Source organism: Triturus cristatus, chromosome 1_1 (assembly GCF_964204655.1).
Source record: "Triturus cristatus chromosome 1_1, aTriCri1.1, whole genome shotgun sequence".
NCBI lineage: Eukaryota > Metazoa > Chordata > Amphibia > Caudata > Salamandridae > Triturus > Triturus cristatus.
Genome location: NC_140579.1, coordinates 991,497,168 through 991,512,032, shown reverse-complemented (window position 1 = coordinate 991,512,032; position 14,865 = coordinate 991,497,168).

The window sequence follows — 14,865 nt, the reverse complement described above, 5'->3', positions numbered from 1 at the left end:
CAGTGGGTGGCAGAGTTCGCCATCACCTGCTTCACTGGCGTTCCGTCACGTCGGACAGGTGGGTGCTGCAAATCGTCCGAAGGGACTACTCCCTCCCCTTCGAGACGACCCCTCCAGCCATGCCACCACAGTACGACCGCATGTCGGGGGATCACTTGAATCTTCTCTGGGAGGAAGTTACGGCCCTCTTGGCCAAAGAGGCCGTCGAGCGCGTTCCTGGTCCAGAAGTAGGTCGTGGTTGCTATTCCCACTACTTTCTGGTTCGCAAGAAGGGCAAAGGGAGCCTACGCCCTATCTTGGACCTCAGGAGCGTCAACGCCTTCCTCCGGAAGGAGCGGATCAAGATGCTCACCTTAGCTCAGGTTCTGGCTGCCCTAGACCCAGGAGACTGGATGGTAGCGTTGGACTTGCAGGACGCTTATTTTCACATCCCCGTCCTACCGGCCCACCGGCGTTACCTGCGGTTCACGGTGGGTCAGGAGCATTTTCAATTCACCGTGCTCCCCTTCGGCCTCACCAGTGCCCCTCGGGTGTTCACGAAAGTGATGGCGGCGGTCGCAGCTCATCTGCGCAGATCAGGGGTTCCAGTCTTCCCCTATCTCGACGACTGGCTGTTGAAGGCGGGCTCGCCACAGGCAGTCGTCTCCCACCTCCAGACTACGGCCGACCTCCTGCATTTGCTGGGGTTCTCCATCAATGTGCCGAAGTCACACCTGAGACCCTCCCAGAAGCTCCTCTTCATCGGAGCGGTTCGGCTTAGTTCCGGGCCTATCCTCCGGAGCAGAGTGTCCGGGATATTCAGGCTCTGATTCCCATCTTTCTGCCTCTATCCTGGGTTTCGGTCAGGTTGGTGCTGCGGCTTCTGGGGCTGATGGCCTCCTGCATCCTGTTGGTGCATTACGCCAGGTGGCGAATGCGGGCTCTGCAGTGGGACCTGAAGTTTCAGTGGGCCCAGCATTGTGGCAATCTGTCCGACCATGTCTTGATCTCGGAGGGCACTGCGAAGCAGTTGCAGTGGTGGCTCACGAACCGCGATTGGGTCAGCGGCAGATCCCTCTCCCTACCCCAACCGGAGCACGTAGTAGTGATGGATGCGTCCCTCCAGGGATGGGGGGGGCCACATGGGGGAGGCGGAGATCAGAGAACTCTGGTCTCCGGCGGAGACTCGGCTCCATATCAACCTTTTGGAGCTGAGAGCGATCCGACTTGCACTGAAGGCATTCCTTCACGTTGTCCGGGGAAGTGTGGTGCAGGTGTTCACGGACAACACCACCGCCATGTTGTATTGCAACAGACAGGGCGGGGTGGGGTCGTGGACCCTTTGTCAGGAGGCTCTGCGCCTCTGGACATGGCTGGAGCACCAGGGCATCACCCTGGTGGTTCAACATCTGGCGGGCTCTCTGAACGCCAGAGCAGACGAACTCAGCCGCCGGTGCATGATGGATCACGAATGGCGTCTAAACTCGGATGTGGCGCAAGGCCTCTTTCGGCAGTGGGGAGAGCCTTGGTTAGATCTATTAGCCACCGAAGAGAACGCGCAATGTCCGCAGTTCTGCGCGTTGGAGTTTTCAAGGCGGCACTCGCTCGGGGACTCCTTTCGTCACGAGTGGAGTTGCGGTCTGTTGTACGGCTTTCCGCCTATACCACTTCTGCCCAGAGTGCTGAAGAAGATCAGGCGCGACCGGGCCCAAGTCATCTTAGTGGCTCCGGATTGAGCACGAAGGTACTGGTATCCCGAGCTACTCAGTATGCCAATCGAACCTCCGACACGACTGCCTCTTCGGGAGGACTTTCTGTCGCAGCAGCAGGGGACGGTTCTCCACCCGAACCTGTCCAGACTCCACCTCCATGCGTGGAGATTGAGCGGCGACAGTTGATGCCATTTGACTTGCCTCCTGAAGTCTGTGACGTTATTCTGGCAGCCAGGCGTCCCTCCACTAAAACGGTATACGCCTGCAGGTGGAACAAATTTGTGGCATGGTGCACAGCAAAGGCTGTGGATCCCCTTTCCGCCCCTCTTTCTGAGGTTCTCCTCTTTCTTCTCTCTCTAGCCCAGCAGGTCTCTGCTCTGGGAACCTTGAAAGGTTATCTATCAGCTATCTCTGCTTTCTTACGACTTCCTGATCAGCCTTCTCTTTTCAAATCCCCTGTTGTTTCTCGTTTCCTTAAGGGCATTACTCACATGTTTCCTCCTGTCCCCTTCGTAATGCCTCAGTGGGATTTGAATTTAGTCTTGACCTTTCTGATGTGCGCTCCCTTTGAGCCTCTTCACAATTGTCCCATTCGTCTTCTGACTCTTAAGACTGCTTTCCTGGTAGCTATCACCTCGGCTAAACGGGTGAGTGAGCTCCAGGCGTTATCGTCTAAGCCTCCTTTTCTTTCTGTTCATCCGGACAAGGTTGTCCTCCGGACTCGTCCTTCCTTTCTTCCAAAAGTGGTAACTCCCTTTCACATCGGGCAATCTGTCACCTTGCCCACCTTCTTTCCGCCTCTGCATCCTTCGAAAGAGGAAGAGAGGCTCCACCGTTTGGTGCTGTCCAAATAAAAGGACAGCGCCCGTTTTGGGTCCAAACAGTTGCGGGTGGACGACCAGCTTTTTGTTGGATACGTGGGTGCTAAGAAGGGAAGGGTAGTACACAAGTCTCACGGTGGGTCGTATTGTGTATAAAGGCTTGTTACTCCTTCGCTAAAAAGGAACCTCCTGTATGGCTGAGAGCCCATTCCACCCGGGCCACAGCGGCTACTACTGCCCTGGGACGGGGAGTCCCTTTGCAGGACATCTGTCAGGCAGCAACGTGGGCCTCGCTGCACACGTTTGCCAAGCATTATTGCCTGGACAGCCAAGTCCGGAGAGATGGCTTCTTTGGCCGTTCTGTTCTCCAGGACTTTCTGGTGTGATCTTGGTTCGCAGACCCACCACCGGGGTTGGTATTGCTGGGGTATCTATTCTATGGTGAGGAATCTAACTAACGTGTTTCTTTCAGATGAACAAGTTACTTACCTTCGGTAACGATCTATCTGTAAGAAACATTAGTTAGTTAGATTCCTCACCGACCCACCCATCCTCCCCGTTCTGCGAACCGACATCTAGGGTCAAGGCTATCCTTTCTAGGGCCCTAGATTTTTTGGCACCAGTGTCGGTCTCTTGCATGGCTCTGCGTTCCTGGCGCGGAAAGCTATGTACAAGAACTGAAGTCAGCGCGCGAGGGCGGCGTCTAAGTACTCCGACGTCATTCCGGCGCACGATGCATACGACGGACGCGGAGCCGCAGACGACGCCTAGCAACGCGCAAGGGGTATTGCTGACGAAAAATCTTTCCGGATCCAGCCTGACGCCTGGGGATATTCTAAGGTGAGGAATCTAACTAACTAATGTTTCTTACAGATACATCGTTACCGAAGGTAAGTAACTTGTTCATATTGACTATAGAAAATGTACAACTTAGGGCCTCATTACGATGTCGGTTGGAAAGGCTCCGAACGGTATTTGGATTTTTTAACCCATGTACGATAGAAGGTGTTAGAACTGGGGGTCTCTAGTTGGCGGAGGTAGGTACCTTTGACCAAATAGGGACCCTTGCTTCTAAGTCAGGGAACGGGGATTACACTACTGGATAACCTCACGGTTGGGACGTGCTTCTCCAGTGATGCAACAGCAGACAGCTGCGACGAAGGTACGCTTCTGGGAGATGCGGCGGCAGCACGCTTCTCCGGCGATGCGTTGACTACAGCTGAGGCGGCGACATGCTTTTTTTCTTTTTTTTTCTTTTTTTTTATTGAATAGAGCAGGGCAACGACATAACATCCATATACAATATACAATTTTATGTTGACATAGCAATACAATTGCAAAAAACACAATTATTGAAACCTCTAAAAAGCCTTAACCTCTTGAGTGCCCATGACGAGCTGGTCTCGTCATGGGCCGCGGTTGCGCTGTGCCCATGACGAGACCAGCTTGTCATAAACCCCGCCCGCTAATGAAACGCCCGGCACAGGGCGGGGAAAGGGGCGGGCACTCAAGGGGTTAAGTGACCTTCCCTTCTATGTTCCTTCCTTCCTTCCGTCAAACAACTAAAAATAATACTCAAACCATATTTAAGAATGGACCTGATATGCTAAACAACTGCAATAAAGTGCTATAGGGAAAGATACAATATCTGTAAGAATGTGCAGCAATTGCAAAAAAAGAAAGTGCTAGTGCTTCTCAAGTATAATCATTTTAGATAAAAGTGCTAGTGCATCTATTTACAGAAACTACTATATTTTACAACAAGATATGATTCAATTTCCTGTGTTTTACCCTAAAATACAACGGCAATATATATAGAATCTATTAATAATGTGCAAAAATCGCAGGAAAACTAAACAAAAGGGTTAATATATCATAAATATAATCCCAAAAAAAGTGCTAGTGCTCTCAAGTATAGTCCCTAGAAAAAGGTGCTAGTGCATCTATTTAAAGAAACTACTGTAATTTATAACAAGATATGATTCAATTTCCTATATTTTACCCTAAAATACAACAGCAATCTAAATAGAAAGAAAAAAAAAAAAGTGCTAGTGCTCTTAATTGTAAAAGCTACTACAATTTCAACAACCCAACCAAAAACATTGTTCAATTCCCTTTAGGTTTTTCCAAATCTCTAAAATACTTCCAGTTTTTTTCAAATTTCTTAATGGCCCCCACCCGGCTTGCATATGCTTTTTCAAAATTACAAGTTCTTCTCATTTTCCTCCACCATTTCAAATGCGAGGGAGCATCAGTAGACTTCCAATTCTGTAGGATTAAGGAGCGGGCCACCGTACAAGAGATAAATAGAAAAGTCTCTTCGGCCCTGCTGAATATTGTTCTATTTTTAGAAATGCCGAACAAAGCCAATTCGGTCTCGGGCTGCAAATTCTTGCCCAATGCCTTTCCTAAATCCGCAAAAATTGCATTCCAGAATAGTTAAAAAAATATGATACCAGCCACCCTGACCATTAGCAAGACATCTAAAACATTTATTTTCAACTTCCGGGTGTCTTTTCCCCAGGGCCTCCGGAGTCAGATAGGCTAGCCATCGTGATAAAAAGGCCATCCTTTTAAAGTTAGCCGCTCGCAATGCTTTATTACCTAGATGACAAATCATTTTCCAATCCTTGTATAAAAGACTGCATTGTGTCACATGGTCTATTTTTCTTAGGTGGCTTTCGACCAATGGCATTTGTTTCTGTCGATGTAGCAGCCTATACCAATTCCCTACGCCCTTTATTTTGACCCCATATAGGGCTACCGCTAGATCAGATGGGGAATTGAAAAGGCCATGCATTTTCCTTATCAAATATACAATTTGTATATATTCAAAAAACAAAGGTCTGTTCGGGCTGTTCGCCCTAGTCATCACCTCCTGTCACGAAATCATTCTATTCAGAATAAAAAAATGTCTTAATTCTTTTAACCCACACTTTTCCCACTTAATTAGATGATTTTTATTCAATTGGAGACCGAGATCAAGGCATTCCCTCAAACTCAAAAATTGCATGCCGGAAGAGTCTGTTTTTTTTTTTTTAAACTGGAGTCTAAAAGAATATTCCCTTAAGGTCTTATATCGGTTTTTTTTTGGACATTTGGAAGTTTTTAGAAACACTTGTAAGTTGGAACCAATTTCCTGTAGCATTCTATCCAAAAACAAAACTAACTCGCTTATGTGTCGAACCCATCAGTCCCGCCACTATGTCCAGAAAGGCGGCCTCATAGTATATTTTCACATCTGGTAGGGCTAAGCCTCCCTGAGCAGTACATAGTTGTACTATTGGCAATTTAACCCTAGAAAATTTTCTCCCCCATATAAAACTCCTAAACATCGTCTCAATTTCTTTAAAAAAGGAGAACTTGATTTTTATAGGAATATTACTAAATAGAAATATGAGCAACGGTAGTATCGACATTTTGATTAGGGATACCCTACCCACAATTGAGAGGGGTAATAAAAGCCATTGATCAAGAAGTTTCTTGATTTTATCTTTCATTCTGATATAATTTAGTTCATACAACTGATGGTATTGAGAATTGATGTAGATTTCTAAATACCTAATCGGATCTTTATTGGCTGCTTGTATCCTCAAGCCAGATGGAAAACAATTTACATCAATATTTAATGCAAGTATTTCTGTTTTATTAGAATTTATTTTGTAGCCACCAATTTGCTCAAATTCTCTAAATTCTCTCAACACTCTCTCTATATTTTCTTTATTAGGCATCAAATATAAAATAATGTCATCGGCAAACAATTTTATTTTGGACATTCGGGGGACCGGGGATCGAATAGCAGCATTGTTTCTTATCTTAATTACTAAAGGTTCAATAAAAAAAGGTAAAAAGCAACGGCGAAAGAGGACATCCCTGCCTAGTCCCTCTATTTATTTTTATTGAGCCAGCTGTTTTCATATTAATAAAAACCTGGGCCGAGGCACCGTGATATATGTTACGTATCATATCAACAATCTGGGCGGAGAATCCGAATTGTCCTAAAGTAAAAAACAGGGTATTCCAATTAACTAAATCAAAAGCTTTTTCGGCATCTACCATAACAATACATGCCGGGATTGAGTTGATATTAAAATAATCTAAAGCTTGTATTAAAAACTCGGTGTTTGCTGCCATGAATCTACCGGCTATGAATCCGGTCTGGTCACTAATTAATCACTTCTTGGGCCGCGAAAGTAAAACGCTTGGCCCATATTTTCATTAAGATTTTATAGTCGGAGTTTAAAAGACTTATGGGCCGATAGGAATTGATATCTTCGGGATTTTTGTCTTTCTTTACGAATGACACAATTATCGCCTCTTTAAATGTTACCGGTATATGACCTCCCTCTTTGATGTTATTGAATAATCGTTTCAAAGGGGTCAACAATTCTTTTAAAAATAATTTATAAAATTCGATGGGAAATCCATCTTGCCCACATGCTTTCCCCCCAGCTGTTTCTTTTACCGAGGTTGATATTTCTACTGTTTCAATTTCTAATTCTAATTGGGAAATCCGACTCTCAGAAAGTTTAGGGATTGCCACGTTGGAAAAATAGTGAGAAATCATATCGTCGCCTGTTAAATACTCCGTTGAGTAAATACTGTGATAATGTTCGACAAAAATCTGTGAGATCCTTTCCCTATCAACTTCATTTCGGCCATACTGAGGGTCTTGTATATTTAAAATGAATGCTGACTCCTGTTTTTTCCTTGTTGTATTTGCCAGCATTTTACCTATCAACTGGTTTTCTTCGTAAACTTTTTGCTGGTACATTTTAGAACTACAAATCTCTTCTAAGACGAAAAAATCCTGCAAGGCCGGTCCCGGAGAACATATTCTTTTTCGACTGCAGCATGGAGTTGAGTTATTTTAAGCGATCTTGCTCTTGCCTAGGCCGCTGTGTAGGAGATAATCTGACCACGGGCAGCTGCTTTAAACCCACCCCAAACCGAAAACACATCAGCGGTGTTTTCATTTATCTTAAAAAACTCCAAGATCCATTCCCTAAAATCCTTTACCCAGTCCTGATTTTGGAGGAGAGTGCGGTCGAGCTCCCACCTCGACCGCTCCCCTTTCCCACCATCTAATACAATCGTAAGTTCAATTCTGGCGTGATCAGAAAAAGGATTACACCCACTATCGATTTTTAGAATAGAAGGGATCTTGATATAAGATAGAAATCAATTTGAGATGCAGTTGAAAAACGATATGAATAACAAGTAAACTTTGTTTCTTCGGGATTCCTAAGCCTCCAAGGATCTACCAATTGATATTCTTTTTTGAGGGCCTCCACAATTCTTAAAGTATTTGGTTTTAGTTGTTTTTTGTTTTTATTTGATGTGTCTTTCTTCAGATCTTGTATAAAATTAAAATCCCCTCCTACTATAATCTGCCCTGGTACTCCCCTCAGAAGCTCGTTGATTTTGACCAGGCTTTCAATCTCATCCGTGACTGGACCATAATAATTGACCAAGTTAATGATTTTCCCCTGCAACTTAACCATAACCCATATCCATCTCCCCTGTATGTCTCTCTGAACTTGTAGGATTTCCCAAGGTATTTTTCTGGAAAAATAAATTGCAACCCCCCTCTGAGCCAAACCAGCTGATGCAAAAAAAGCGTGGGAGAAAAATCTAGGTATAAAAAGTTTGGGAAAATTTGATTTTAGGTGAGTCTCTTGAAAATATACCATTTGAGGGTCAGATGCTATTAACCATTTTATGAGAGCGCCATACTTTTGCTTATTTAACATACCATTGGCATTAACTGATAGGATTTTGCAATTGCTAAAATTCATTTAGATTTCCAATTACAGATAACCTTAAGTTTCTAATAATATAATTTCTTTGTCGTTTACTCCTGCTCCTTTTCTTTTTTACTCCAATTTCACCTCCCCCCCTCCCTCCCATCCACCCCTTGAGATGTGGAAGCACCCTCCCCTGCCACGCCAACCATATTCCCCCCTCCCTTCTTTCTTCATGGGTGTCATGATGCTACACCCTAGTGACCCTGCTACCCCTATGACCCCCCCAAAAGCCTCAGGACCTCAAAGCCCAACATTTTTTTTCTGATTTATAAAGTGCCATTGTGCCTTTCTTATTTCCCTCTTTTCTCGCCTCCCCCTCCCTATTCCTATCCCATCTCTACTTCTCTCCTTCCTTCATAACGGGAGGTTTCTCTTCCAATTAACCCTGTGAAATCTCCTTTAATAATGCCTGGGCCTCCTCCAGATCTGAGAAAATCAAGAACTTGCCCTTAACTAGCACTCTTAGTTTGGATTGCTGTGCTATTGAGGCTTGGGCTCCGTGGGTTTTAAATAGCTGGAGGAGTTTTACAAATTCCTTCCTTCTTCGCGCTGCGGAGGCCGTCATATCAGCAAATATACGACACTTTGAAGTAGCGTTGACAGAAAACTGTCTCTGCTGAATAGCTTTCATCAATATTCTCTCCTTGATTCGAAAATCTGCGAAATTCAACAGGATAGTTTGCGGTATTGTAGAATTCGGGAAGGGATGTGCAGGGACCCGATGGGCCCTGGTGATTGTAAGGTCCCCTTCAAATTTTGGTAGCACTGTCCTTTTGATGAATGTATTTACCCATTGTAGCGTCTGCGAATCCTCAATGCCTTCCGGAACCCCCACTATTCTGAGATTTGACCTCCGTGAGTGACCCTCAATGTCCTCAAGTCTATTTTCCAGATATTTCCTCTTTTTTGTCGCTTCCTTCACTTCACACATAACCATGTTAACTTGGTCCTCCAGCGCGGAGATCCGAGCTTCTGCCTCCTGGAGTTTGACGGGGAATCCAGAAATCACCTCCTCAATCTTCCCCAAACGTGCATGTAAAGCCGCAATTTCCATTTTCTGGGTCCTTTTAATCTCGCGAACTTCATCTAATATTAAATTCAGCATGTCCCTGACATCCAATTGATGTGTACTTGCAGTATCGATAATCTGATCAGGATAACTCTGCCTTTCGGCAGTAACAGTGGTTGTCTCCCCCCAGTTGAGGCTTCTCGCTGGTGCTTAGGCAAGATTGCATTCTGCAGCTCTGACTCCGGGGAATTTGCGGCTGCCAGTGATGTACTAGGTTCTTGATTTTGATAACTTGCCTGACTTTGATCTTGATCCTTTACTGTTTCTGGGATGTCTTGATAAACAGTGTCCTTGTCGATTTGAATTCTTTCTGGATTAGGGGAGATTTGGACAGCCGAGAGGGGCACTGGAATCCCCCTGCCCCTGTCACTCACAGAACCAGACACAAAATACACAGCCTAGCAGAGGTAGACTTGGACAGCTAAGCAAGTAAATACCTACTTTCTAAAAGTGGTATTTTCAACCACAGAATGTTAAAACCAACTTCACTAAAAGATGTATTTTATAATTCTGAGTTCAGGCATACTAAACTCGAATTTCTACCTAGTTCCCTGAGTCAGTTAGGATTATAAGATGTAATAATCAAACTGCCCATTCTGGCCTATGGGGAACGGATAGCCTTGCAATAGTGAAACACGAAAATGGCTGTAATTCACTTTTAGGACATGCCACACACACCAGGGCATGTACTTACAATGCACCCTGACCTTGGGCCTACCATAGGGGTGTCTGATATGAAGAAAAGGGAAGGTTTACGGTCTGGCAAGTGGGTGCACTTGGTCAGCCAGCATGGCAGTACCAGACTGCGCATAGGCTCTGCAATGGCAGACCTGACACACACTTTACAAGCTGCTCCTGTGGGTGGCACAACCAGTGCTGCAATCCCACCAGCAGCATTTGATTTACAAGCCCTGGGCACACATGGTGCACTCTACTAGGGTCTGACAGGTAAATCAAATAACCCAATCATGGAGTCACTGATACTGGTACTGACCCAGCGGTCCGCCTCCTCAGCAAGCTTCCTAGGATTAGTTAACTTGCAATCAATAAGGTGCTGGCATAGCTCTGGAAAACAATTAGCAGACAAGTGCTCCCTTGCAAACAAATCATAGAGCGCTTCAAAAGTATCCACTTTGCTACCCTTCACCCAAGCATCCATAGCTCTGCAAAAGAAAGACACATATTCTACCCAAGTGGTTCCTTTCAGCTTCTTGCAATTCCTAAACCTCTGTCTATAGAGCTCTGGGGTAAAACCATACCTTGTCATCAGGGCTTCCTTCATGTGGTCATAAGACATCCTATTCTCACTGGGCAGGTCTAACAAAGTATCCCTCCCCTCACTCACAAAGCAGCCCCACAACCCAGCTCCCCAATCCTTCTCAGGGACCCGATGGGCCAACATTGCTATCTCATAGGCTGCAAACCACTGCCCAATATCCTCATGCTTGTGGAAATCTTTGATGACATCCTTGGGAATGTACACTCTGGTTTCTGAAGGCACAGATGGTCACTGCCACCAGAGGGACTGATCTCTAAGCTCTTTTCCTTGATCTCTAACTCCCTCAACATCCGCTCATGCTCCATTCTCATTCTTTCTCTCTCTCTCTCTCCAAGGACAACTTGTTATTCTCTATTTCCCTCTGACCCTCCATCTTAAGCTTAGCCATCTCCAGCTTGTGTGCCCAATTTCTCTCCCTGTCTTCCAACTCTCTGGGGGACAGGTCTTTGGAAGAGACACTACTGCCAGGTGGGGACGCTACCCCTTCCCTGGCTGGAAACACTGGCCTATCCAGTTGCCCATCTGCATCCCCAGCTGGCTCCACCACTGACTCAGGAGCATTTCTTGCTTCTACCCAGGCCCTCACCGCCTTTTGGTAGTCATCCTTTTTAGAAATGCCCGGTGTAGCAACTTTCAATTTCTTGCAGAGATGCTTGAGCTGTTTCAAAGTGTAGGTTTCCAACCTCTCTTCCTCAAAATCAGGATCCATAGATGCAACACATACTGGTCTACTCATGGCAGTAAGAATTGGCAGTTCTCAGGAAAAATAACAGTCCAAGGAAAATAATTCTACCAAAAAAGTATGTGGTCGCGTTTGGTCTGCACTCGCTAGTAGTGTACACCAATCACTGTATATGAGTCACAAATGCAAGTTCAAATCCTCCCCGCTGACCACCAATGTTAGAACTGGCTGTCTCTAGTTGGCAGAGGTAGGTACCTTTGACCAAATAGGGACCCTTGCATCTAAGTCAGGGAAAGGGGATTAAACTACTGGATAACCCCTGCTCACCCCCTTGGTAGCTTGGCACGAGCAGACAGGCTTATCTCAGAGGCAGTGTGTTAAGCATTTGTGAATACATACAGTAATACAGTGAAAACACTACAGATGGACACCACACAGGTTTTATAAAAATAAGTATTCTTTATATAGACTTAACACAAGACCACAAACGACCAAAATCCACAATACTGTACTCAAAATTGACTTAAAGATGGTAGGATTAACTTAGTTCAAGTTGATGGTAAATGCGACACAGTTCTCACAAAAGTACATGGATGCGTAATGCAGAATAAACAAAAGGCTCTCAGCGTTGGAGATGCGTCGGTTCCTTCCTTCAGGGGAGACGATGCGTCGCGCCTCAATGCTTGCGCAGAGTAGGGGATGCGTCATGATCCTTACCAGAGAGGAGGTGATGCGTAGATTCTCGTGCTGCAGCCCAGTTGCGATGCGACAAGATGGCGCCTCGATGCGATGCGACAATTCGGTGCGATGCGATAAGATGGCGCCCTTGATGCGACGATGTTGAGACGATGCGGGCACGCCCTGGCAGCCTTGCGTCGACTCTGTACTTTGGAGCCGCAACAGGCCCTGCGACACGCTTCTCCAGTGATACGACGGCGACCCTCACGGTTGCGATGCACTTCTCCGGTGATGCGTCAGCAGACAGCTGCGACGAAGGCACGCTTCTGGGAGATGCGGCGCGGCACGCTTCTCCGACGATGCGATGACTACAGCTGCGGCGGCGATGCGCTTCTTCTTGTTGCGTCTCGATCCCAGCGACACGCAGGCTTTTGTAGATAGAATTCCCAGCAAGGAAATTCAGAGGGGAGCTGTTGGTGAAGTCTGTTGTCCCTGAGACTTCAGCAGGAGGCAAGCACAAGTTCAAGCCCTTGGAGAAATATTCTGCAAGATGATGAAGTACACACAAAAGTTCCTTCTCCTCTCCTTGGTACTGAAGACGCCACTGTAGGCCAACCCAGCAACACAGCACACTGGCAGGGGGGCAGTCCACTCCTACAGCTTCCTTTGGTTCTTCTCCTTGGCAGAGGTTTCTTCTTGTTGTTCCAGAAGTGATCTAAAGTCTTGGGGTCTGGGTCCCCGTATTTATACTACTTTTCTCTTTGTTCTCTGAAGACAGAGAGGCCTTTGCCTAGTCCAAACCAATTCTGGTCAGTCCTGGAGCACTTTGTTGACAAAACTCCTTCTTTCCTTTCACAGTGCAGGGCAGAGACATCAGACGCACCACAGGAAGTGGAGCCAGTATTGTGGAGGGAAGGCACAGCCCTATTCAGGTCCCAAGTGCAACTCCTCCCACCCATCTAAATGCAGATCTTCCTATTCAGCCCTGTGCTGACTCACCCTCTCTTCCGGAATCCCCCAGCCCCTGTCACTCACAGAACCAGACACACAATACACAACCTAGCAGAGGCAGGCTTGGACAGTTAAGCAAGAAAATACCTACTTTCTAAAAGTGGTATTTTCAACCACAGAATGTTAAAACCAACTTCACTAAAAGATGTATTTTATCATTCTGAGTTCAGGCATACTAAACTCGAATTTCCACCTAGTTCCCTGAGTCAGTTAGGATTATAAGATGTAATAATCAAACTGCCCATTCTGGCCTATGGGGAACAGGTAGCCTTGCAATTGTGAAAAACAAAAATGGCTGTAATTCACTATTAGGACATGCCACACACACCAGGGCATGTCCTACCTTATACTTACAATGCACCCTGGCCTTGAGTCTACCATAGGAGTGTGGACATTTGGCAGAGATCGCTGTTAGCATTTAGCTGAAGCCATCTTGTTTCCAGCAGCCATTTTTTCAATCATGTGCTTTTTCCTTCTTCACTGTTGCTTGCCCTTGTGCTTTGCTCAAAGAACTGGCTATACTTAGCCTCTGCTACTCTGCACATGTGCAGTAGAGTCTGTAGCTGTCCATGCACGTGCTCTAGTCTGTAACTGTCAGGTTGTTTTTACCAAAGTCAGCAACTGCTAGCTCCTCCTTTACTGTTGACTGTGCATTCTTTGTATGACCATTTATATATGTAACTCTAATATGTGTGCTTGTACCGCCTTCTTTTGAGCTCCTGTGTGGGTATAAAAGACCCATGGTTCTTCTACTCCTTGTGCTACTTCATACACTACCGAAGGGTGTTGTGTGAATGTAGTTCCAGCTCATGAGGTTAATAAAATATCTTTTTACTATTTCAGCTTCTGTGCCAACTTCTATTTTCTAGTCTGAGGACTTTTGTGCAGAGAAGGGCAAACCCCTAGCACTGGTGGGCCTTGCTGAGGTCCACCTCTACAGGGGTGTCTGATATGAAGAAAAGGGAAGGTTTAGGGACTGGCAAGTGGGTGCACTTGGTCAGTCAGCAAGGCATGGTCAGTCAGCATGGCAGTACCAGACTGCACATAGGCTCTGCAATGGCAGACCTGAGACACACTTTACAAGCTGCTTCTGTGGGTGGCACAACCAGTGCTGCAAGCCCACCAGCAGCATTTGATTTACCAGCCCTGGGCACACATGGTGCACTCTACTAGGGTCTGACAGGTAAATCAAATAACCCAATCATGGAGTCACTAATCAATACATCAATTTAACATCTGGAGCACTTGTACTGTGGCACTGAATAGCAGTGGCACAGTGCCCAACGCATCTAAACCAGCAAAACATATCAAAAACAGAGGAGGCAATCAGAAAAAATGGAAGGGAGACTCACGCTAATGGTACCAGGTCTAACAGAAGGTAACCTTTTGGTCTTTCCGACTCGGTTCCAACAGGCATTTGGAGAATCCGAGTCGGTCGGAGCTAAATCATACAGGTCTATGGACCGTGTTTCTGACCGACATCTTATGATTTTGGATTCGGACTGCCTTTCCGAATCGGTCTGTCCGACACAAAACAGCTGTCGGAAACTGACTTTGGGGGCCCGTAGCAGGCCCCCCTTCACCCAGAGGCCTCCGGCTGGGGCCTGCAGGGGTACCCATTAAACCCCTCTTTACAACCATGCACTGTGTGGCAGGCACCACGGGGTGCCTGTGACAGGTTGCAAGGTTTTCCAGAACCACCCCTTTTTTCAATGGGAGCCTGTGTTGTCAGTCGGAACACAAGCTCCCATTGAGGTCAATGGGAGTCCGACCTAACAGTGTTCGGAAATATCGTAATAGGTCGGTCGGACTCGCAGAACCCGAGTC